Here is a 22,918-nt window from a genome sequence, read left to right as displayed (position 1 = left end):
AATTGCTGCGTTCTTGGTTTTTTTGAGATGCGTTAGCGATATCTCCGAAACCTGTCGACAAAAAAAAAATTTTTTTTCGTATGAAAAACTACAAACGATTTAAAACGTATTTCAAAAAGAAAAAACCCAAATTTCCTTAAATTGCTTGGTTTCCGCACAATGTATTATATTTTCGGAGTAACTATAAAAACTACAAAAAAATGAATTTCACTACAATCAATTTCATCGTTTGTAGTTATAAGAAAAGTACTTTTAGTGCTTCCAAATTGCTGCGTGCTTGGTTTTTTTGAGATGCGTTAGCGATATCTCCGAAACCTGTGGACCAAAAAAAAATTATTTTTCGTATGAAAAACTACAAACGATTTAAAACGTATTTCAAAAAGAAAAAAACCAAATTTGCTTAAATTGCTTGGTTTCCGCACAATGTATTATATTTTCGGAGTAACTATAAGAACTACAAAAAAATGAATTTCACTACAATCAATTTCATCGTTTGTAGTTATAGGAAAAGTACTTTTAGTGCTTCCAAATTGCTGCGTTCTTGGTTTTTTTGAGATGCGTTAGCGATATCTCCGAAACCTGTCCACCAAAAAAAAAATTTTTTTTCGTATGAAAAACTACAAACGATTTAAAACGTATTTCAAAAAGAAAAAACCCAAATTTCCTTAAATTGCTTGGTTTCCGCACAATGTATTATATTTTCGGAGTAACTATAAAAACTACAAAAAAATGAATTTCACTACAATCAATTTCATCGTTTGTAGTTATAGGAAAAGTACTTTTAGTGCTTCCAAATTGCTGCGTTCTTGGTTTTTTTGAGATGCGTTAGCGATATCTCTGAAACCTGTGGACCAAAAAAAAATTTATTTTTCGTATGAAAAACTACAAACGATTTAAAACGTATTTCAAAAAGAAAAAAACCAAATTTGCTTAAATTGCTTGGTTTCCGCACAATGTATTATATTTTCGGAGTAACTATAAGAACTACAAAAAAATGAATTTCACTACAATCAATTTAATCGTTTGTAGTTATAGGAAAAGTACTTTTAGTGCTTCCAAATTGCTGCGTTCTTGGTTTTTTTGAGATGCGTTAGCGATATCTCCGAAACCTGTCCACAAAAAAAAAAATTTTTTTTCGTATGAAAAACTACAAACGATTTAAAACGTATTTCAAAAAGAAAAAACCCAAATTTCCTTAAATTGCTTGGTTTCCGCACAATGTATTATATTTTCGGAGTAACTATAAAAACTACAAAAAAATGAATTTCACTACAATCAATTGCATCGTTTGTAGTTATAGAAATCACAAAAAAAATTTGGATTTTTTCAAAGCGGGTTCCAGCGTGATGCAGCTGCCATTCGGCTGTGGTTTTTGCGATGAGAAGCTTCGCAGAAAATGGATCTGCCTGAGCATGCGCCGTTCAATGTTGCCATAAAACCTGTAAGTCTACCAATTTGAAGATAAAAAATGACAAATCTCGGCTTTAGAATATTCTTGGATGTATATCGTGTAAAGTAATTAGTATAGCAGCAACAACATATCATTAAACTCTGGAACTAGTCTAAATTAACCGCGATTGTTTGAGTGTACGACATATGGTTTCAACAGTATAGTGTCATCTTTGTTACGGCGAACTCACTCAAGGAGTTGGCAGCGTAATTCATAGCTAATCAAACTCTTTTTTCAACCTCACCTACTATGGCGAATCCTAGGATGGGGTATGATGACCTAAACAGTCCAATGAGGTCATATCAAATCGTTCCTCAGATGGCCGGGCTAGTACCTAAATGGTGCAATTTTCAGGAACATACCTGATAAATATACGGTAAGGATCATCAGCATCAATAAAACCTTGCTGGAGTTTACTTACCACTACAGTAAGAAGAAGAAGATAGTTCGAAATGGTTTCTTGCATTTGCTTCGAAGAGGCTCTGCAGGTCACCAACCTCTAGTTTGAGCTTGGAGGGTAGTGACCAGCAAATTCGGTTGCTTTCTCGTTGCCCTCAATGTTACAGTGAACACAAATTCAAGTGAAATCAGAAGAAGTTCATTTCAGCTTAAAACATTTTGTTAGAGCCACTGATAGCCTTGGACGATGCATGATTGACTGTGTGAGTGCTTGCGTGTACCTCGCACCCTCTTACTTTGTTTTACGACAAGAAACAATAAGCCGACTGTATAGCCAGATTAGTAGCCGAGTCAGAAAGGAAGCTTCAGCTCACACGTCGTAGAACACTTTGCACCCATCGGTATCTATAAGTTTGAGAAGGAAAATGACTTTAAACCTACTCTAGCTCTGATGCTAGTGTGATACAGCCTCTATATATATTTTCCAGGCTTGTTAACCTTCCGCAGAGTCACCGAAATGTGAAGATTTTGATAATAAACTGTAAAATTAAAGTTTTTTTGGGGTTTATGTAATGGAGGGGCTGATCTGATGAGCATTTTGTACGGAAAAGCATCCAACAGTGGTCATAAAGGGTATGCTTGTTCGTAACCTTTCAGGTTTAGATGTGAAAGGCAAGCAAGAGAAGGAAAGGAAAGGAAAGGAAGTAGAGGCAAGGAAAAGTAAGGAAAGGAGAGGTAAGGGAAAGGACGGGAAGAAATTGAAAAAGAAAAGGAGAGGAGAGGAAAGGCAACATTAGAAGTCAAAAATTTAATGGAAGGCTAAGTGTTAACGGTTTTCATCGACGAGTTACCGGATTGTTACCGAAAAGTTATCAATTTACTATCGTTTATTTACGAAAACTAATCGAAAAGCTATCTATTTGTTATCGGAGTGTTGCAAAATTCGTTATCGAACTGTTATCAATTTGTTATCGACGTGTTCTACAAAATTTATCGATTTGTTATCAAAAAGAAGTTATCGATTTGCTATCGAAAAACTTGTGATTTGTTGTCGAAATGTTGCAACCAATTTGTTATCATAAAGTTTCCCGCTCATTATCGAAGAGTTATCAAATAGGTATGTATTTGATATCGGAAAGTAATCGGTTTTTATCGGATGGTTGCCAGTTTCTTATTGGCATGTTATCGATTTGTTATAGTTGAATAAAACATGTTATAAAACAGATACTGAAAAAACAAGCCAATGATTCGGCGATAGAAAGCCGATAACAAACCGGTAACTCGACGATAATAATTTATATCGATGATAAGCCTATAATAGAACAATAACTTGCGATTTGTTATCGGAATGTTAGTGATTTGTTATTGGAGTTTCGATAGCGTGTCATCAATTTGTTATTGGAAAGTTGTCGGCTTGTTATCGAAAAGTTATCAAAAAGTTATGGATTTGATATCGAAGAGTAATCAATTTTATGTAGAATTTTTACCAGTTTGTTATCGGCATGTTATCGATTAGCTAGAGATGAATTACGGCTTATGAAATATGTACCGATAAAACTTCAGTATGAACTCGACGGCACATTTGTAATCCATCGATATTAAGCCGATAAGAATAAAGAAAAGCCGATGATTCGGCGATAATAAACCGATAAAAAACCGATTACTCGACCATCGTCGACTTTAAATAATAAATAAATAAAAAAATAAATAAATAACGGTTCACCATCGATAATAAATCGAAATTTAAGCGATAACTTTTCGGTACCGCTAATTCTGATAAGAAGGTCTTTTCGAAAGGTCGGACATTTTTTGTTTCTGTTAAGGCTACCTCTCTAAAAGTGTGTTAGAGTGCAAGCAATGCCTGGAAAGAATCGTGAAGCATACATATATACTGTGTTCCAGGGAATATATGGCAATGAAAGAGCGGATGAACTAGCTAAAAAGGGCGCATCCCTTGAAGCTTGCTCCGTAGACGTCCCAATCAGATTTGGCGAGATTAAGAGAGGGCGAGAGGTGCACATGATCGATCAAGCGGGAAAGGCGTGGGTTCAAGTGCGGGGCTGTAAAGTATCGAAGATTATGTGTAGTTTTTACAGCCTTAGCCTAACAAAGATGCTTCTATCATTAAAAAGAGAGGACTGTAGACTCATGACGGGTATTCTGACTGAACACTGCATTCTGGCTTCATATGCCTTCAAATTAGACTCCAGCTATTAGGAGTGATACAGCTTTTAGATGTAGAAGAAGCAAGTGGCAAAGGTCTTAGAAGCCTTCTAGCTTTTGCCAAGAGGACACAGTTTTTTGATAACATTGGTCCTGGGTTTTGATAGGTTTTTCAGTTTGGTCGCTATATAAACTTCTGGGAGCACTACGGACTCATTGAGTCTATGTGAGGTCCTCATGGACAGGCCAGTTCAACCTAACCTAACCTAAGGCTACCTCTATTGTGGTTTAACTTAAATCTTTGAGCGAGCGCTACTAAATTTAAAATTTCAGTTTTTAGACGTATGTGCGTTTACACATCGAACTTCACGAGTGCATCCATGTTTCGAAAAATACTTAAATGAGAGTTAGAAATTGACTGAAGACATTCCATGTTATAGATGAAGAAAGTGAAAGTGTATATCATATCGCTGGAGAGGACTTTTGAAATTCAGTGGATTCTTCTTCCTATACATGTTGAGCAAGAAGAAGAGAAACAAAATTTGTTAATACATTTCCCTATTACAGCAATCCCAAACTACATATTTGTGTGGTAGCCTTGTGACGTCATTTTAACCAAATCATAAATGCATGAAACTGCCATTCCCTCATTATCCGCCCAGTAAGCAAACGTATCGTGACATAACGCCAGCAGCACCTTTTACACCGTTTACTCTGTAAGTGGTATGCAATTACATGGCTGCCTAGTTACGCATTTTATTACTTAATCACCGAAAAAATACTTTCAATAATTTTCTATTTTTAATATTTTGCAACTTGTTGTTGTTACACTCAAACTCTTTTTAGTTCCGCACATTTTTTTCGATGTAAATTTTACGGTAGTCGATTTGCTTGAGCAACAGGTCATATCGCATACATCTGTTACACATAAAATTTGGTACTGGAAGTTTACGCATGCGCAAAGAGGCGTAGTTGCTTGCAACACCTTTATTTTTTACTCTGCTTACAATTTACACATAAATATCGCATGCACTTGTGGTATTCAACTTTTGCAGCTATACAGTTTTGTTAATTGCTGTTTTGAAATTTAATACCCAATTGCAAGTCACTGCTGAAAAGAAGTTATCTCGGACACTACTGATCGTATTGGAATACAACTTTCTTTAAAGAAACTTCTTACATTTAGCTCTTTAAAGCTTACTGATACACCAGGCGCTTCGGGATGTACATGATTGGACATCAGGAGTCGGTATTATCTGTATCTTGTATTATTTACTAGGAAATATAAGGCTCTCAATTGTGTTAGGCCTGATTTGGGAGGGTTTAGCCTACAGTAAGGCACACACCAAAACATCTAGGAACTATAGAAAAAGAGTGAGGAAAGCCTCCGCGACGCTGTATGCATGTACTTTTTCTCCCATAATCTACTATGGGATCCTTGTTTGGTGAGCAGCCACACAAAAAAGTACTTCTGTCAAAGGACAAGAGGGGTTTTGCAGATTAACAGTGATTAGCATAATGGCATGGCATGCCGTTCTGCATACCCCGCCTGCAGGTAGCAAAGCCGTATGGCCATAGCAATATAGCATCATCTACTGTAGGGCGAGCAGACTACATGGCTCCTTGCCTGAGTTTCGAAAGAGACTTTGAGACCACCATAGAGTTGGAGTGTTTGGGGCAAGGAAGCGAAAATTACAGAATACACATGATATCGATGCCTTCATATTAACGCCATGGCTCATTTCCGGTGTTCATTATGTCGATCTAGAAATAAGTAGATCCTACAGACTATTCTACAGCGCACTGTAGTGTCTTTTAGGCAGAAACTGTAGGCGAGAAGAAGACAGCAGAAATTCTAGACAAAACATGCTTAACCTGCAATCGCGTCATGTAGTTTCGCCTGGGCCGCCGATGTTGGGCATTATTCGCATTATGGTTCCACTAACTTTGAACATTTTCTCTTCCACCGCCTTGAGGTGATCCTTAAAAGTTAATTTAGAGTCAATATTTACTCCTTAATATTACAAGTAAGGCTTGGATTTTATTTGATAGCGTCCTATGGCTAAGCCTATTTCATTTGTAGCCGTGAAATATATATATTGATAGTCAAGCGATGATTAAAGCAATAAACTCACATAGTACCTAATCAAGAAGGGCTTGGAATGTAGAGAAGCATTGGATAGACTTCGAGGCGGACCATATATCTATACTGGCTTCTCGGTCAAAAAAGGATATACCGATGAGTTGAGGGTGCAGCACTCACTGAGTCGACGGTAGACGTCCCAATCCGGTTAGGATAAATCAAAAAAGACATCCATCCATTGATTCATCAAGCAGGAAAAGCGTGAATAGAAGCGCGCAGGTGCAAACTTTATAAGAGCATGTGCAAAGTCTTCGACACTAGGCTCACAAGGCTGCTCATATCTTCAAAAAGGAATGGGCATATTAACTGGACACTGCCATCTGGCGTTACATGTAAAGTGAGGCATCGTCAGTAATATCAGCTGAAGGAAATGCGAGCTGCAGGACGAAACGGTTGACCACGGTTCTTGTTCGTGTCCTGCGCTCGCGAGATCAAGGGTCGAGCTAGTAGAGGTTGCAGTGTTGCCGGATCTCGAAGTTCTAGAAAACTTCTGGCATTTGCCAAGACAACGGAATTATTATATAACATAAGTCCTACTATATAATTGGGGTTTTTTCGTTTGGTCGTCAAGCAAATTCTAGTAACATCATCACATTCAATCTATGGGAGATCTTTATTGACCAGCCAGTTCAACCTAACTTAACTTTACTCCTGCCACCCGCAATTCTTAAAACTTCTATTATTGCCCAGGTATAATTTGAAAGAATGTGACGCCACAAGTTAGTGTCCAATCATATGACCAATCATGAGTCTACATCCCTCCTTTTTTAGTAATAAGAGTAATTTTGTTATTATATGGTCGAAAGCCCGGCACTTGGTCGATCATGTGCAACTCTCGGCTCCCCTCGGCTAGCTCATCCGCTTTTTCATTTCCATATATTCCCTTATGCCCAGGGACGAATAAAGATGTATACTTCTCACTGACCCGTTGTTTCTAGGGATTGCCCTTACGCTAACACAGTCTCTGACAAATGAAAAACTTTTTGTAATATGTAAAGACATAGCATATGCTGTGTTTTCTTCTGGATATGAAAGAGTTCAACCTAACCTGTAACAGTGTCAAGAATGGAGTTGAGCCAGAACAAAGTTTTGAATTTGACTCTGAAAAAATGGGGCAAGATGAGTGATTCAGCTTTGGAGTCCACCGGCTCAATGCGAATGAAACTGTTTGTATCCTCATGTTTATTCAGATCAAACAGCTGATGCTTACAGAGGTGTGCCCTATATGACACAAAAGCTGAGCTTAACTTTTTTATATGATCTATCCTCCGAGGAACAAGGACATTTGAATGCTGTGGAGTTCCAGAGTAATGCTCGTGTTTTGTGCTTTGAGTGACTTTTTGTTCCGAACGACTTCTAGAATTTGACTTTGCCATTGAACCTTAAGTTCGAGTCGCCACCTTTATGTGCTATTAGATTTGGTGCGGTGTACTCTCGCGTGAAGACAGCACGTGCATTTTTTCGAGCTAATATCGGTGCCCCGTTTCTAGCCCAATTGTACATTATTGGAAATTTTGTTTCTAAAATGGCAGAGGAAGTTTTTCGTACTTAACAATGCTAAATGTATCCGAAATATTTTTATACCCTAAACCTGAGTGGATCCAGCTGGGTAACACTCATCACACAAAGTAGCACAGGTATAACGTCTACTTGTGTGGTACCTATATTAACCATCTCACGAATCGTGTTTCCACTACTTAACTATGTGCAAAAAAATATAAGTTTTGTTACTAATGTGGTTACTCTTACGGTCCCTGCTCCCTCAGTTGTCTCAGCATGTTTAATTGCCCGGATTATTGCTACAATGGTAGGTAAATCCTCATATTATGTAATTATTACAACAAACAGCGAAAATACCAGCAAATCATTCAAGCATCTGCTACAACTAAATGCTCACAAAGAGTGACTTAGGCCCGGTTTTTCATTAGCTGGTTAATCTTAGCTTAAACTAAGTTTGCTTAAACTCTGGTCAAATTTAAACTCCAGTTAAACTACTGAGTTGTTTTTCAGTCAAAGTTTAAGGCCGCTTTTGGGGCAGCATTTTTTATACGGCAACATTGGTATTTTATTATCTAGACAACTTGTAGATACGACAACTGGATTTTGTTTACCCAACAAACATTTAAAAGATATTTCTCCAGCGAAATATATATCTAGTTCCGGAGGTGATATCCAATATCATCATCAAGTTATTCTTAAACCAGATAGTTCTCAAGTTGATATCCAAATCCATATAACAGCCTTTTAAAAGGTATATTTGCTTTTGTACTTTACTCTTCAAAAATAGCTTCAAAAGTGAGGTTATGGCATTGGTTGGTTTTTGCAGTGTGAGCGAGTTAAAAACAAGTAAGGAAGGCTAAGTTCGGGTGTAACCGAACATTATATACTCAGTTGAGAGCTATGGAGACAAAATGAGGGAAAATCACCATGTAGGAAAATGAACCAAGGGTAACCCTGGAAAGTGTTTGTATGACATGTGTATCTAATGGATGGTATTAAAGAGTATTTTAATAGGGAGTGGCCCATAGTTCTGTAGGTGGACGTTATTTAGGGATATAGCCATAAAGGTGGACTAGGGGGAGTCTAGAATTTGTTTGTACGATATGGGTATCAAGCGAAAGGTGATAATGAGTATTTTAAAAGAGAGTGGCCTTAGTTCTATAGGTGGTCGCCTTTTCGAGATATCGCCATAAAGGTGGAGCAGGGGTGACTCTAGAATGCGTTTGTACAATATGGGTATCAAACGAAAGGTATTCATGAGTATTTTATAAGGGAGTGGGCCTTAGTTTAATGTGTGGATGCCTTTTCGAGACACCGCCATAAAGGTGGACCAGGGGTGACTCTAGAATTTGTTTGTACGATATCGGTATCAAATGAAAGGTGTTAATGAGTATTTTAAAAGGGAGTGGACCTTAGTTCTATAGATGGACGCCTTTTCGGGATATCGTTATAAAGGTGGACCAGGGTTGACTCTAGAATGCGTTTGTACAATATGGGTATCAAACGAAAGGTGATAGCGAGTATTTTAAAAGGGAGTATCCCTTAGTTCTATAGGTGGACGCCTTTTCGAGATATCGCCATAAAGGTGGACCAGGGGTGACTCTAGAATGCGTTTGTACAAACAATATGGGTATCAAATTAAAGGTATTAATGAGGGGTTTAAAAGGGAGTGGTGGTAGTTTTGTATGTGAAGGCGTTTTCGAGATATCGAACAAAATGTGGACCAGGGTGACCCAGATCATCATCTGTCTGGTACCGCTAATTTATTTATATATGTAATACCACGAACAGTATTCATTCAAAGATTCCAAGGGCTTTTGATTCCGCCCTGCAGAACTTTTTCATTTTCTTCTACTTAATATGGTAGGTGTCACACGCATTTTATAAAGTTTTTTTCTAAAGTTATATTTTGCGTCAATAAATGAATCCAATTACCATGTTTCATCCTTTTTTTTCGTATTTGGTATAGAATTATGAATTTTTTTTAATTTTTCGCAATTTTCGATATCGAAAAAGTGGGCGTGGTCATGGTCGGATTTCGGCTATTTTTTACACCAGTACAAAGTGAGTTCAGATAATTACGTGAACTGAGTTGAGTAGAGATATATCGATTTTTGCTCAAGTTATCATGTTAACGGCCGAGCGGAAGGACAGGCGGTGGACTGTGTGTAAAAACTGTGCGTGGCTTCAACCGATTTCGCCCTTTTTCACAGAAAACAGTTATCGTCCTAGAATCTAAGCTCCTACCAAATTTCACAGGGATTGGTAAATTTTTGTTCGACTTATGGCATTAAAAGTATCCTAGACAAGTTAAATGAAAAAGGGCGGAGCCACGCCTATTTTGAAATTTTCTTTTGTTTTTGTATTTTGTTGCACCCTATCATTACTGGAGTTGAATATTGACATAATTTACTTATATACTGTAAAGATATTAACTTTTTTTTTTTTAATTTGACTTTAAAAAAAAATATTTTTAAGTGGACGTGGTCGGTCTCCGATTTTGCTAATTTTTATTAAGCAAACATAGGGGTAACGTTCCTGCCAAATTTCATCATGATATCTTCAACGACTGCCAAATTACAGCTTGCAAAACTTCTAAATTACCTTCTTTTAAAAGTGGGCGGTGCCACGCCCATTGTCCAAAATTTTACTAGTTTTCTATTCTGCGTCGTAAGGTTAACTCACCTACCAAATTTCATCGCTTTATCCGTCTTTGGTAATGAATTGGCGCACTTTTTCGATTTTTCGAAATTTTCGATATCGAAAAAGTGGGCGTTGTTATAGTCCGATATCGATTCATTTTAAATACCGATCTGGGATGAGTACCCGGGGACCTACATACCAAATTTCATCAAGATACCTCAAAATTTACTCAAGTTATCGTGTTAACGGACGGACGGACCGACGGACGGACATGGCTCAATCAAATTTTGTTTCGATACTGATGATTTTGATATATGGAAGTCTATATCTATCTCGATTCCTTTATACCTGTACAACCAACCGTTAGCCAATCAAAGTTAATATACTCTGTGAGCTCTGCTCAACTGAGTATAATAAAGTGCAAGTTTAAGCTATTTAAAAATACATAAAACATTACTGTATTGAAATAAGTAAAAATGAATATTGAAGTCAAATGTATTTACTTCATTTTGAAATAATTTGAGTCTTTAGCTTGTTGAGTTTTGTTTTTGTAATTTAAAATTTCACCAGTGCCTTTATTAGTGTTTATTTGCACAAATATTTAAATTTCAAATTTTAGCTAAAGGTTTAGTTGGGTTCCTCACCGATCCTCACGTTCGGACTTATATCTTGTTATTAGTCAAAATTTTAAGATTCTAAAGTGTTAATATCAGCTGCCACTTTCTGTCACTAACTATGTTTTGCGACAGTTTTCTGATAGCGTCACCCGGATAAATTATTGTCGTATGTTATATGTGTTCAAATGTAATATACGACATTATTTTATCCAGTCAACGATATGAAAATGTAAACTTTTGTGTGTGTTTGTTGTTTTGTTATTGTTATGTATGCTTTAATTAATTAACTTTAATTTCTTTTTCTTTTTCTTTAATTTCTTTTTCTTTTTCTAAACATTGTACTTGCGATAGACACATCTTACCACTTCCCCCCACATCAACTCACTTTTTGTATGCATGCGGTGAAAGTGGGTCGATATGAAAGTATCACCCGCACCAATTTTATGAAAAAATAATTCTCACATATTTATAAAGCCGTGACCAAAGTTTCACGTTTATATCTCTAGTGGAAGTATTTTTGGCCACCAACTCCATATAAGACCGACCAGTGTGCTTTGAGAGATTTTGAGAAATGTACAGTTCTGAAATGAATATTGGACATGATTCTCCAGTTGATATCCTACATTGGATATCGAGTTGAGATTAAGTTGAAAACAAATCTCCAAGGTGGTACCACCAAAGGCGACATATATTTATTGTGAGAAATAAACACCTGATTGATAGTGGTAATGAAGCGTAATTTATCAAAAAATAAATTATATATATTTTATTTTATTTTCGTGAAAATACTGTAGTATTAGAATCTTACACTTGAGTCCAGTCAAAGAACCATAAGTCGGGAGCGATAATTTCTTCAACTTAAGTAATAACATTTTTCGCTTTATAAAAAAATCCCCCTTTTGTTGAGTACACAGTGATTCTCAAGTTTAGCCACTGTTTCGTAACAACTCTTAAGATTTTAGAAGTATGATATTAATTAGGGCTGGGACTATCCGCATATTCGAATATCCGGATATCCATATGGATATCCGGTGACACGGATAAAATCCGGACGGCATGGATATCCGGTTAATATTCGTTGGTGAAACTATCCGGATATCCGGATTTATTTATCATTATTTTTTATAATTTATTTTATTTATCGGCTTATATTCTGGCGCAGATTTAGAGAGAAAAGCTGCATCCATACCATTCTCTTGAAGATGGAAAAACCGATAGTGGCACCATATACTTGATGTCGGTCCTTTGTTGTGCAGCTTTTTTCCCAATATAAACAAATGGCACTGTTATTTTCACTTGCTGACCATTTTAGCACTCATTATTAGTCTAAATTGTAAAATTGTTGATGTTTGTAAAATTGTAGCTTTTTAATTTTTGACATTAATTTCATAATCTACAAACATATTTTGTGAATAATTTTTCGATGTTTGCTTCGTTCAATTCTGATATGCATATATTAAACTTTTATATTCCAGTATCCGGACATAAGGATATCCGGATTTTCCGTTTACGTATCCGGATATCCGGATAACCGGATTATTTGCTTAGCTATTCGGTTATTCGAATATCCCGTTTATCCAGATAGTTGAAAAATCCGGATGCAGTTCACAGCCCTAATATTAATCAACATGAGCTCTAATGTTACTCAAGCCCAAATGCTTGTTGGGTATATTCGACGCCATTTCGAACGAACGTAAATCACCGATAGGTTAAGTAAATAAAAAAAATTAATAAAATGTAAGGCGCGATAACCTCCGAAGAGATTTCAGGCCGAGCTTCTCTTCTAATTTGCGTCCTGCACCTTTTTAATTTTTCCTACAAATTTGCGGGACGAGACCTACTTGTTTTATGCCGACTCAGAACATATGAGTTTTCACTGAGAGCTTTTCATGGCAGAAATACACTCGGAGTGCTTGCCAAACACTTCCGAGGGGCGACCCCGCTTAGACAAATTTTCTTCTAATTGAAAAACCTTATTTCTAAAATTTTGATGTTGCTTTGCCGGGGTGTGAACCCAGGGCATTCGGTGTGGTAGGCGGAGCACGCTAAAATCATACCATGGTTGCCGCCCGATAGGTTAACTAGAGTTTATCCCTGCCAGATCGGCCGCTTAAGCTCAGCTTAAAATTCAGTTAAAGTAGACTGAAAAACTGCAGAATAAGTTTAAGTGTAGTTTAAATGACAAATTGGGTTGAACTTTTTCTGAAAAACTGATCCTTATGTTAACTTGCAAGATCTCTTATGAACGAGTTTTTCCAACCGCAATGAGACCGCTGATGAATATGGTATGTATATATGTAGATGGCTAGACTGCATGCGGCAAGCGTGAAATGATTACAGCGATGGAATTATCTTCATCTTAGTGCCAGTTAAGGCAATGGTAAGATGACGTCTCTGATTTCGGAAGTAAATGTGACACTGAAATGTTTGTTGTAAATTAAATGTTGTTTATTACTTCCACTTCCACTTTCGTTTTCGTGAAAATTTTCTGGAAACCAATTAAAAGTACCGTAGAAAATTTATAGAGCCGGAGTCACACCAGCCCATTGTCCTCAAATCTGGAGAAAAGTTAAAGTCATCTTAATACATAGTTCACTAAATTGCTAGTGACTACAGATCCATAGGCCTTAAGTCCTTAAGGATGAAGGTCTTTAAAAGGCTTTTGGATATGATTTTGTTTTGTTGACTTTCCGACAAAGTGCATAATAATTCATGTATATATTGTCAAATTTGGTTTGGAGAAAATCCGGTTTTTGTGATGTGTAATCTTCAGTGTCATTTTTCGTTTGGATATCCACAGAAGGGCGGCCCCAACTGGATCCAAACTTATTCTGTATCGCACGTGAAGGACAGATTAACAGAAACTATCATTCAAGAAATAATAGGTAGAAACGTCTACAGATTTCTAACAATAGACTCTGTCAATATTTCTGGAACAGAGCGTGATGTTATATACAACCAAATCTGCCGTCGCAAGCAATGCTAGAAGCTAAGATAACAAAAATTTACAAGCTTCAGTAACAAGCACTCGCCGAGAGGACATCGCAAAGCTGCAAGAACGAGTTTTCTTTATGCTTCTGTGGAGGAAAAGATTATGTGTTAGGTTAGGTTAGGTTTGGTTGAACTGGTCGGTCAATGAGACCTCACATAGACTGAATGAGTCCATAGTGTTACCAGAAATGTATTTAACGACCACACTGAAAAACCCTATCACACCGGACCTATGTTATAAAATAACTCCATCCTCTTGGCAAATACTAGAAGCCTTCTAGGACCTATACCACTTTCTGCTACTAGATCGGGCAGCTGCATCACTCCTAATATCCGAACTCTTAGGCTGGAAAGCGCAGGGCGCGAGCACAAAATGTGTTCGTTCGATCGCTTGCTTCCTCCTCCAACCCGCACTTCTTACATTTGGTATCACTGACCAAGCATAATTTAAAGGCATTTGACGCCAGAAGACAGTGTCCAGTCAGAATACCCGTCATGAATCTACAGTCCTCTTTTTTGATGATAGAAGCAACTTTGTTAGTCCAAGGTTGTAAGGCCTACATATATTCTTCGACACTTTACAGCCCCTTTACACTCTAAATGGTGCTGCGCTCTCTCTATTTGCGGGAGTAAAGTATCTGGACTTCGAGATCGATAGTAAGCTTAGCTGCAAAATTCATATCAAATGGCTGGGAAAACAATGTACAATGTTAAAGAGCTGAATAAAGGCGAGGTAACAGTTATTTATACTTAGGTCGTTCAAGATGACGCACTAAGCGAACATGTTCCTTAACCAATTACCTTTGGACTTTAACATATGTGAAACAACCGACTGTTTTGCAGTAAGACCTCATTAGTCTGCCTGTTGGAGCTCAAGATAATGTGGTCGAAGTGGTATCCTCAGCAGATTTTCTGGTATGACTCCGACATTATTTTATACATCCTCGCTGAGTTTTCTTCCTTGATCAGTTAAGGTATCTATTACAGTCCGTCTTCCTGATTCGTCAGCTTAATTTCCCATTGCATCGCCCAGGGTAGTAAGTAAATGCAAGATGATGCCTCAAACATGGCGCTGGCAGGAGTTCCTCGTTACGGAAGCATTGCGGACAACGGGAAGGAGATACATTGAGGAGGACTAAAAAAACAGTCATTCACATTGCCCGTTACGTCTAGCTAGTCATTCCCAAATAGTACGAGACAGTCCTGGAACTTATTTATTGGCTAAATTTAAAGTCAAGTAGCAACTGTTCATTACACATCGTTCACAATCCAAATCTCAGCAGCAACAGTATCGTCAAAATTACCATTAATTTCTTACCTTCTTAGAGAAGCTACTTCTGTAAATTATTGAGTCTTATTCTTGGACTCATTGGCTTCCGACGCGCACAGATAAACCAAGCAACCTATGGCAAGGGTTTTTGGGTCCATCGTAACGTTTATTTTTGTCCTCATAGCCACCTTTGAGTTGGTGCCAGGCACGTAGAGGTATTTTCCGTTGTTGGCTGTCAAAAAGTCTAAAAAATTTGCCATATTAGTTCTGGGGCTGTATTAGTATGTGTGAGTTTTAAAATGTACACTTTTTCTTCATATAATTTGGTATAAAAGAACAATGTATATTTCAAGACTCACACTTACTGTATACATCCCCTGATTTTCACCATTAAAGCGTACCGGTTGTGCTGGAGCAACCGCAGGATACCCACGCTTTCCCATTATTATCAGAAATGGTGATCTAAGTAATTTTTTTTGCTTTTTTTGAATGCTACCTTTTGGCCATTTTACAGGTCGCTAAGGAGGTCCAGAACTCGGCATGAGTATGGAGCTTCCTCAGCCGGGTCTGCACCGCCAATTTAAAGATGCCTTAGCTTCCACGGTTTTAACAAGGCGGAAATGATGGAATATTAACACCACATTAATTTCGACCAGCTATTACCCTGAGATGGACTAATATCGTCACCGACAGCATACTTTCCACTAGAGAGCATCGCCATCAGAATCTTATGGAACGCAATTTTGAGGATAGCATAAGAATATTATGGTGGCATCCATTTGTCTTGCCACTGTGGCCCTTCTCTCACACCGCTTTTAGTTATTTATTGCTTATTTGTATCCCCTAATGATATTTGTAGCTGACAGATCAGAAGTCATTCACTATCCGCCACCTTGTATACCCGAGGTTGCCATGAGTTCAGCGAGCACCATTAATATTAGCTGTGTTTTTTCACATCTATATACGTATACGCTTAAACTTTATATGGACTGCTAAGCGACAAACTTTAAATACACCTCTGAAATTGTTACGCATAAAATTAGTACTACTAAATTTCAATACGCATTATACTCAGATGTAACTGAAATATGTGGCTATGTTTCACCCTCTGCACTAATTCTATGCGCGTCCACTATTTACCACAACTGATTCAGCTATATGTTATACACAGAAATACAACAGAGGGTTGTGTCTCCACTTTTCGGTACACCCTGTGCTGTAGCTAGTTGTTTAACCACTGCCGCTAGATGGGTCTCCTAAGCATTATCTAACCGAGGATAGGCGTTTTTTTCACACGCAAACGAAACGTATACGCGTGTAAAAAAAAACACGGCTATTATCATCGTAACTCTTTCGAAACATGAACAAGACCTAATGCCATTTTTTCTCTACTTTACAGTACTATCAGTCACAGTTCTCTCTCAGTATTATGCATAAGCGGCCAGCATCGACTCAGATGATGATTACGAGCCAAGGCACTTGAAAAACGACCAATGTAAGTTCACTCATAGTAAAATAGCTTCAAATCTTTTAGTTTAGTATACAGTTTGGATTCACATCTACTTTTAAGGCAGCGTCTTTTTCAGTCGCAATCGGACTCACCATTCTCCAAAGGATACGTGATTGCTGAAAATTCGAGACAATTTGGATGTGTGGAAACAAATAAAGTAAAACAAAATAATCGCCTGAAAGCTGGCTGAGAGTCATCATCTTTAGATTCAGAATCAGATGCTTATTCGGAATCTGAAAGTAGAGACGCCGACTCGGAGGATGACGACGATGATGATGAAGAAGAGTACTATGACGATAGCGATGATGAAGAGAGCAGTAGCACAGATAGTAGTAGTGATGAAACTATTCCGCGCCTACTCTTTCAATCGGCATTCAATCGCATCTCGGAAACTTTAGGCGCACTTAATAAAATGGGACATTTGTTGGTGGATATAACGCGCGGTGGGCAGCATGAACCCAAACCTGAAACGTATCAAGCGTCTGGTGTGGGAAATGAGGTAAATATTGCCACTAGTACTGTTAGTGGGATGAGTACAACAAGCGCTATAACGACTACTAGTACAACGACGGCAGCGCCATCTAGAAAATTTAGTGACGTAAATCCGACAGGTAAAATACCTGCACCACCATCACATGAGAGTAATCTCGTAAACGAGCAAAAAATTACCAATTTACAGACATTAGTTAAGCGCGAGGGAGAAACACAAACGCCAACGAATCCCATGTTCGTTGAAACCAAAGATACCAAGAAGAAGAAGAAAAAGAAGAAGAATCGGAATAAAGTTATGACTACCAGCAACGGGTGCGGGTAGTCAAACGCAACAACTAAACAAACTACACACCACAATGCGACTAAGTACGACTACCCACCCGACAACCACACACTCAATAGATCGTGTTGATCAGTTGCCAGCGACTACTGAAGATGTGATCGGTAAAGACGCCGAAAATTATTGCAAAACACCCAACGGGCGTCCTGGCCGCTGCGAAGATTTGAGTAGCTCTCCCGCTTTATTATTGAACAAAACGTCCAACTGCACCACGTCCAGCATCATCACCATTTTGGTGTTAATACCACAGTTAAAACCCTCAAAAACCACCACAGCAACAAAGACTACACCTAACCCGCTTGGCAATGAGTTAGAACTGCTAGGCAACAATAATATTGTAGATCCAGAAGAGTGTGGACAACAGGAATATTCATCGGGGCGTATTGTTGGTGGAGTTGAAGCACCGAATGGTCAATGGCCATGGATGACGGCAATATTTTTGCATGGTCCCAAACGTACAGAGTTCTGGTGTGGTGGCTCGCTTATTGGTTCCAAATATATTTTGACAGCAGCGCATTGTACGAGAGATTCGCGTCAGAAACCGTAAGCTATTTTAATTTGTTCCCATTTGAATACTTTTGAAGCCGGTGTCATATTTTAGTTTTGCAGCGCGACAATTTACTGTACGTTTGGGTGATATCGATTTATCGACCGATGCTGATCCTTCGGCGCCAGTTACATTTGCTGTGAAGGAAGTGCGCGCACATGAACGGTAAGTGGTGGAGAACAAACTAAAATTGGCAATTATTGAGGTACTTGTGACTTTTGTTACACCGATGATGGGTGAGGGGAAATGGGGGGATTCCCCAGGGCCCGGGGTTTCTCAGGGGCCCGCGATTTAGAGGTACTAAGACATTTTTTTTTTAATTCAGGAGAGCCTTTAGTTGTTCCATATGCAAATGTTAAGCCGAATTTCAAAAGCAACCAATATTGATAATAATTTTTCGCCTGAGCCTTCGAACAGGGAGGAGACAATAAAAACATCAAACAAAAATGTATGTTTACATGAATCCGAAATCGTAGAGTGTTCTTGGTAACACTGATGAAGGTTCATCTTCAACAACAATACCACCAACTCTGTATCAAAGTCCAGATTATTTAAGCGAGTTTGATATCGGTACCATTAATAATGAGTTTTTGCGATCTGAAGAAGTCAACGAAATAATTCCGCGAGGTAATCAAAAGTGCCCTTTTATTTTTCCACGTGATTGTCATGACGAGGCATTTCCCACCGCGTTGTTAAACAGAATCTTGCCAAATGGAGAGAAAGAGGAGCGTGACTGGTTAGTGTGGAGTGCCAGTAGCAATGCTTTTTATTGCCTGTCATGTCGTCTGTTAAGCACCAATACTTTATTTAAATAGACCTAAAATTTTTTCTCCTGGCGGATATTCGAAATTCCAGGTATGGAAGAAGCTATACGATAAACTGCCATCACACGAAAATACTCAAGATCACATTAAATGTTATATTCAATGGCGATCTTTACAAAATCTAATTCAAAAGGAGGCTACAGTTGATACACTTATCAATGAACAGCTAATCGCTGAAACTCAAAAGTAGAAAGAAATTTTATATAGAATTTTGGCCACTATTTTATTTTTTGGTGAAAGAGGCCTATTTTTCAAAGGCGAAAGTATATATCTTGGTGAAGGAAAAAATTGGACATTTTTTGGGCATCTAAGATCTCATAAGCCAATATGATCCGATACTTAGAGATCATTTGGAGAATGTTAGGATTTCACAACGACAGCACAAACGTTTACAAGTTCACTTACTTTCCCCAGAGATTCAGAACAAGTTTATAGAAATTTGTGCAAAGCATGTGAGTGAAACTATATTAGATCAAGGCAAGAAAGCCAAGTATTTTGCTATCATCGTTGATGCTACGCCTGATGCTAGTCACGTTGAACAGAATACGTTCATTTTGCGCTAACTCCATTTCAATTCGGAAGCAACAAATTTTACAATTCAAGAACGATTTTTGGCTTTCGTGAATGGTAACCAAAAAACTGGTCAGAAAATCGCTGATCTAATTTGCTATACTCTAGTCAAACATGAAATCCCATTAAAAGATAACGGCGCCAATATGAAAGGAGCTTACAACGGATCACTACGTCATACTCGAATGCTGATTACTCGCCTTGTGCAACCTACAGTCTCAATTTATGTGGTATTTATGCTGCAGAATGTTGTACCGGTGCAATTACTTTCTTCGGAGTTGTACAAAAATGTTTTACTATTTTCAGCAGCAGTCCACAACAATGGGACGTCCTCAAAAAAAAAGTACCAAGCTCTCTTCACAGTCTTTCAGACACTTGGTGATCGGCTAGAATTGAGGCAATCAGACCATTTGCAAACCATGTTCCAGGATTAACACAAGCACTAAACTCATTACTTAAGCTATATTTTACTGCACAAGCATACGGAGATATTACCGGCATTCTCAAGTACAACAACAAGTTCGAATGTATCTTGCTGCCCTCAATTTGGTTCAAAATACTGACTACCATTAATGAAAGAAACGTCGTACTCCAAGCTAGAGACGCCACCATAGATGTTAAATTGGGTGAAGTCCGTACAACGTCATTCGAAGTGCGTTTGGGACACACGCTAATATTTCTAATTTTATAAATAAAATAAAAAACGAACATGCAATAACAGAAACAAAACTGCAGCAATTTTCAGCTGGGGCGAGTCATATCGGAAACGCAAGATAAAATATAAGACTTCGTTTTTTGAATATTCTAAATTCATTTGTAAAACATAAACCCGAAAAGTTTTAATTAATTACATGCTTGCTAATGCACACAATTTAAAATTTTAGATTTTAATACTTTTTCTTTATACATAATTCCTTCCAAATAAACGAACGTTTCTGAATTTTGAGAAAAATTTAATGTTTTTTCTGTTTGCCTTCTCAAATTTGACTTCTGAGTTTTCACTTCTGAAATTTGACTTCTGAGATTTGACTTCTTAGTTTTGACCTCTGAATTTTGTCTTTCTGAAAAAAGGGTTCTGACTAATGTTTTCTGAAATCTGAATATTTGTTTTCTGAATTTATGGGGGGCATCCCGACATCTTGATGCCTCATTAGCCTTACAATTGTAAACGAATGCAAAACAGTTGCTATTCAATTCAACATCTCGCCAAAGTTTCCGGACATTCGAAAGAGAAAACCCAAAAAACGTTTTGAAGATAATGGAAATGAGATGATTAGGGATGATACAGAGTCTGATTTTAAAAACAATACATTCTTGGTGATCGTGGATTCGGTAGTCACTGGCATTACTGAACGATTTGCAACTATGAGAATTTGAACGAGACGTTTTCCTTTTTGTGGCAATTTGAAGACATGGATGAAACTACTATTCGGGCGAGTGCAGCAAAATTTGTCGGAAAATACAAGTCGGACGTTTCTCAAAGCTAAGAATGCGAAATAATTCACTTGAAACACATTTACGAAGCAAATTTTGATAATGGTTTGTCACCATTGGAATTGCTAAATGTCATCTACATATGTTCAAAATCTGTATACGATTTTCCCCAACATTTGTGTTGCTTTACGTATCTTTTGCACTATACCTATACTGTAGCTAGGGCAGAACATTCTTTCAGCGTCCTTGCAAGAATCAAAAGCTTTCATAGATCGTGTTCACCTCAAGAGCGAATTTAAGGACTTGCCACGGTTTGTGTTGAATCCGTTTTGACAAGACAGTCAAATTTTAATATTAATTTAAAAAATTTTGCAGCAAAAAAAGCAAGAAAAGCCACTCTTTGATATCCGAACCATCTATATTGAATAATTAAAATTTATAATCATCATTATATTTATCAGAAATGTACTAAAATGTTACCAAATAACTAGAAAAGAATAAAATAGTATAAACAGTAAATACTCTGTGTTAATTTTATTTTTAGCACTTAGTCCAAAAATCATTTAGTTGATGTGGGAAAAATTTTGTTTGATGTCATCCATCAATAGTGATTCATGAATGAGACGTCATTGATTCAAATTAATCAAATGTATTAGTGGATTTTTTATAGGGGGCTCGTAAATTGTTTAGTCCCGGGCCCGGATTTTCTCTCTACGGCCATGGGTGTGAGAGTGGGGAGCGCGAGAGCAACTCACTGGGCTTGTTAATATGAACTGATCGGAGTAGTTGAGAGCGAACGATGTCGTTGATTACTACTACGGTGAGATGACTGATCTTGCAATCGCAGGGCAGGCGAACTCGGAAGTAGCTGAACAACTTAGGGCGGTCAAGGGCACTAGTAAGCAGCAAGTAAGGGAAAGGGGGCCAGAAGTGAGAGGTTGCATGATACTAACTGGGCAATGGTCGTAGCAGTGGTGGAACTTCGGGACGGCAAAAGTTGAGTAGCAGATGAGTATGTTAGTATGGTAGAATCGGGGGCAACAGTTAAGTAGCGGTTAAACAATAGCAGCAGTTAGCTGATGAATCATGTCCCCATAGCGGAGTGGGAGGAATGACAGCGTCGTTGTTGATGGACATGTTACACAGATTGATAGTTCACCTTCTCTTTGACTGCTTCTCACAGTTCGGAAGTCATATTGCATTTGATGAGACTAAGATACTCATCGTAGGTGCTAACATTCTTGTTGCACACCACCACCTCCACTGTCAAAAGCTGTTTGGTAGGTGTCCAAATTGAGAGCAGAATTGTACTTCCTGGACACAGGCTGTGGACTGAATGGGAAAGTGCACCCTAGAGGTATTTCGGCAATTCTCTGAGGAAATGCGACGATATACAACCTGAGCCAGTGTATAAAAGGATATTTTATAGTTTCATTGGAGTGTTGGGCTACTTCTGAAGTAAAAGGGCGAACCAGTGCCGAAAAATTACGGTCTAGTTACAAAGCCGGTAGTTAAAAAGCACTTTGATGTCAATAAATAAATCTTCTTCTACATGTAGATAAAAGGAGACTCACGAAGGTTTTGGGGAGTTTTAACGATTTTGATCCTTTTCCGGATGGGTACTAAGTCGCGCGAACTGTTTGCTATGACCGGGGTGAACCTTCTGGGTCACATTCGTGAGGTTGATTATTGTTTAGGAGAAGTCAAAAATTGCGCTGCCAGCCCCTTGAAAGGGTTACGCTCAACAACCTCTTGAATCCCAATCGATAAGTAACTAGCTATACCCGGCGTACGTTGTAGCGCCCGAGATAGAATGAGTGTTGCGTTATTTTTTCTGTTTTGTTTGTTGATAATTTAGTTTATTGTTTTATAAATCGAATTGAATTTTGTACGCATATTTGGTGGAATTTTCGTTTAAATCCTTTTATTATTGCATCTTATTGTAATTCATATGGGTACGCAATATTTTCGATGCAAAGATAAACAAATTTTTTGGCGTTCCAACTCTGGAGCAAGCGACATATA

The 22,918-nt window shown here is 38.0% G+C and overlaps 1 pseudogene; it reads left to right on the top strand.

Annotated features, from left to right (window-relative positions):
- Positions 1-22,918, top strand: part of LOC137234026 (serine proteinase stubble-like) — a 159,603-nt pseudogene that overhangs the window by 13,369 nt on the left and 123,316 nt on the right.

Source organism: Eurosta solidaginis, chromosome 1 (assembly GCF_040869045.1).
Source record: "Eurosta solidaginis isolate ZX-2024a chromosome 1, ASM4086904v1, whole genome shotgun sequence".
NCBI classification, from domain to species: Eukaryota; Metazoa; Arthropoda; class Insecta; order Diptera; family Tephritidae; genus Eurosta; species Eurosta solidaginis.
This window is presented reverse-complemented; position numbering and strand designations above follow the sequence as displayed.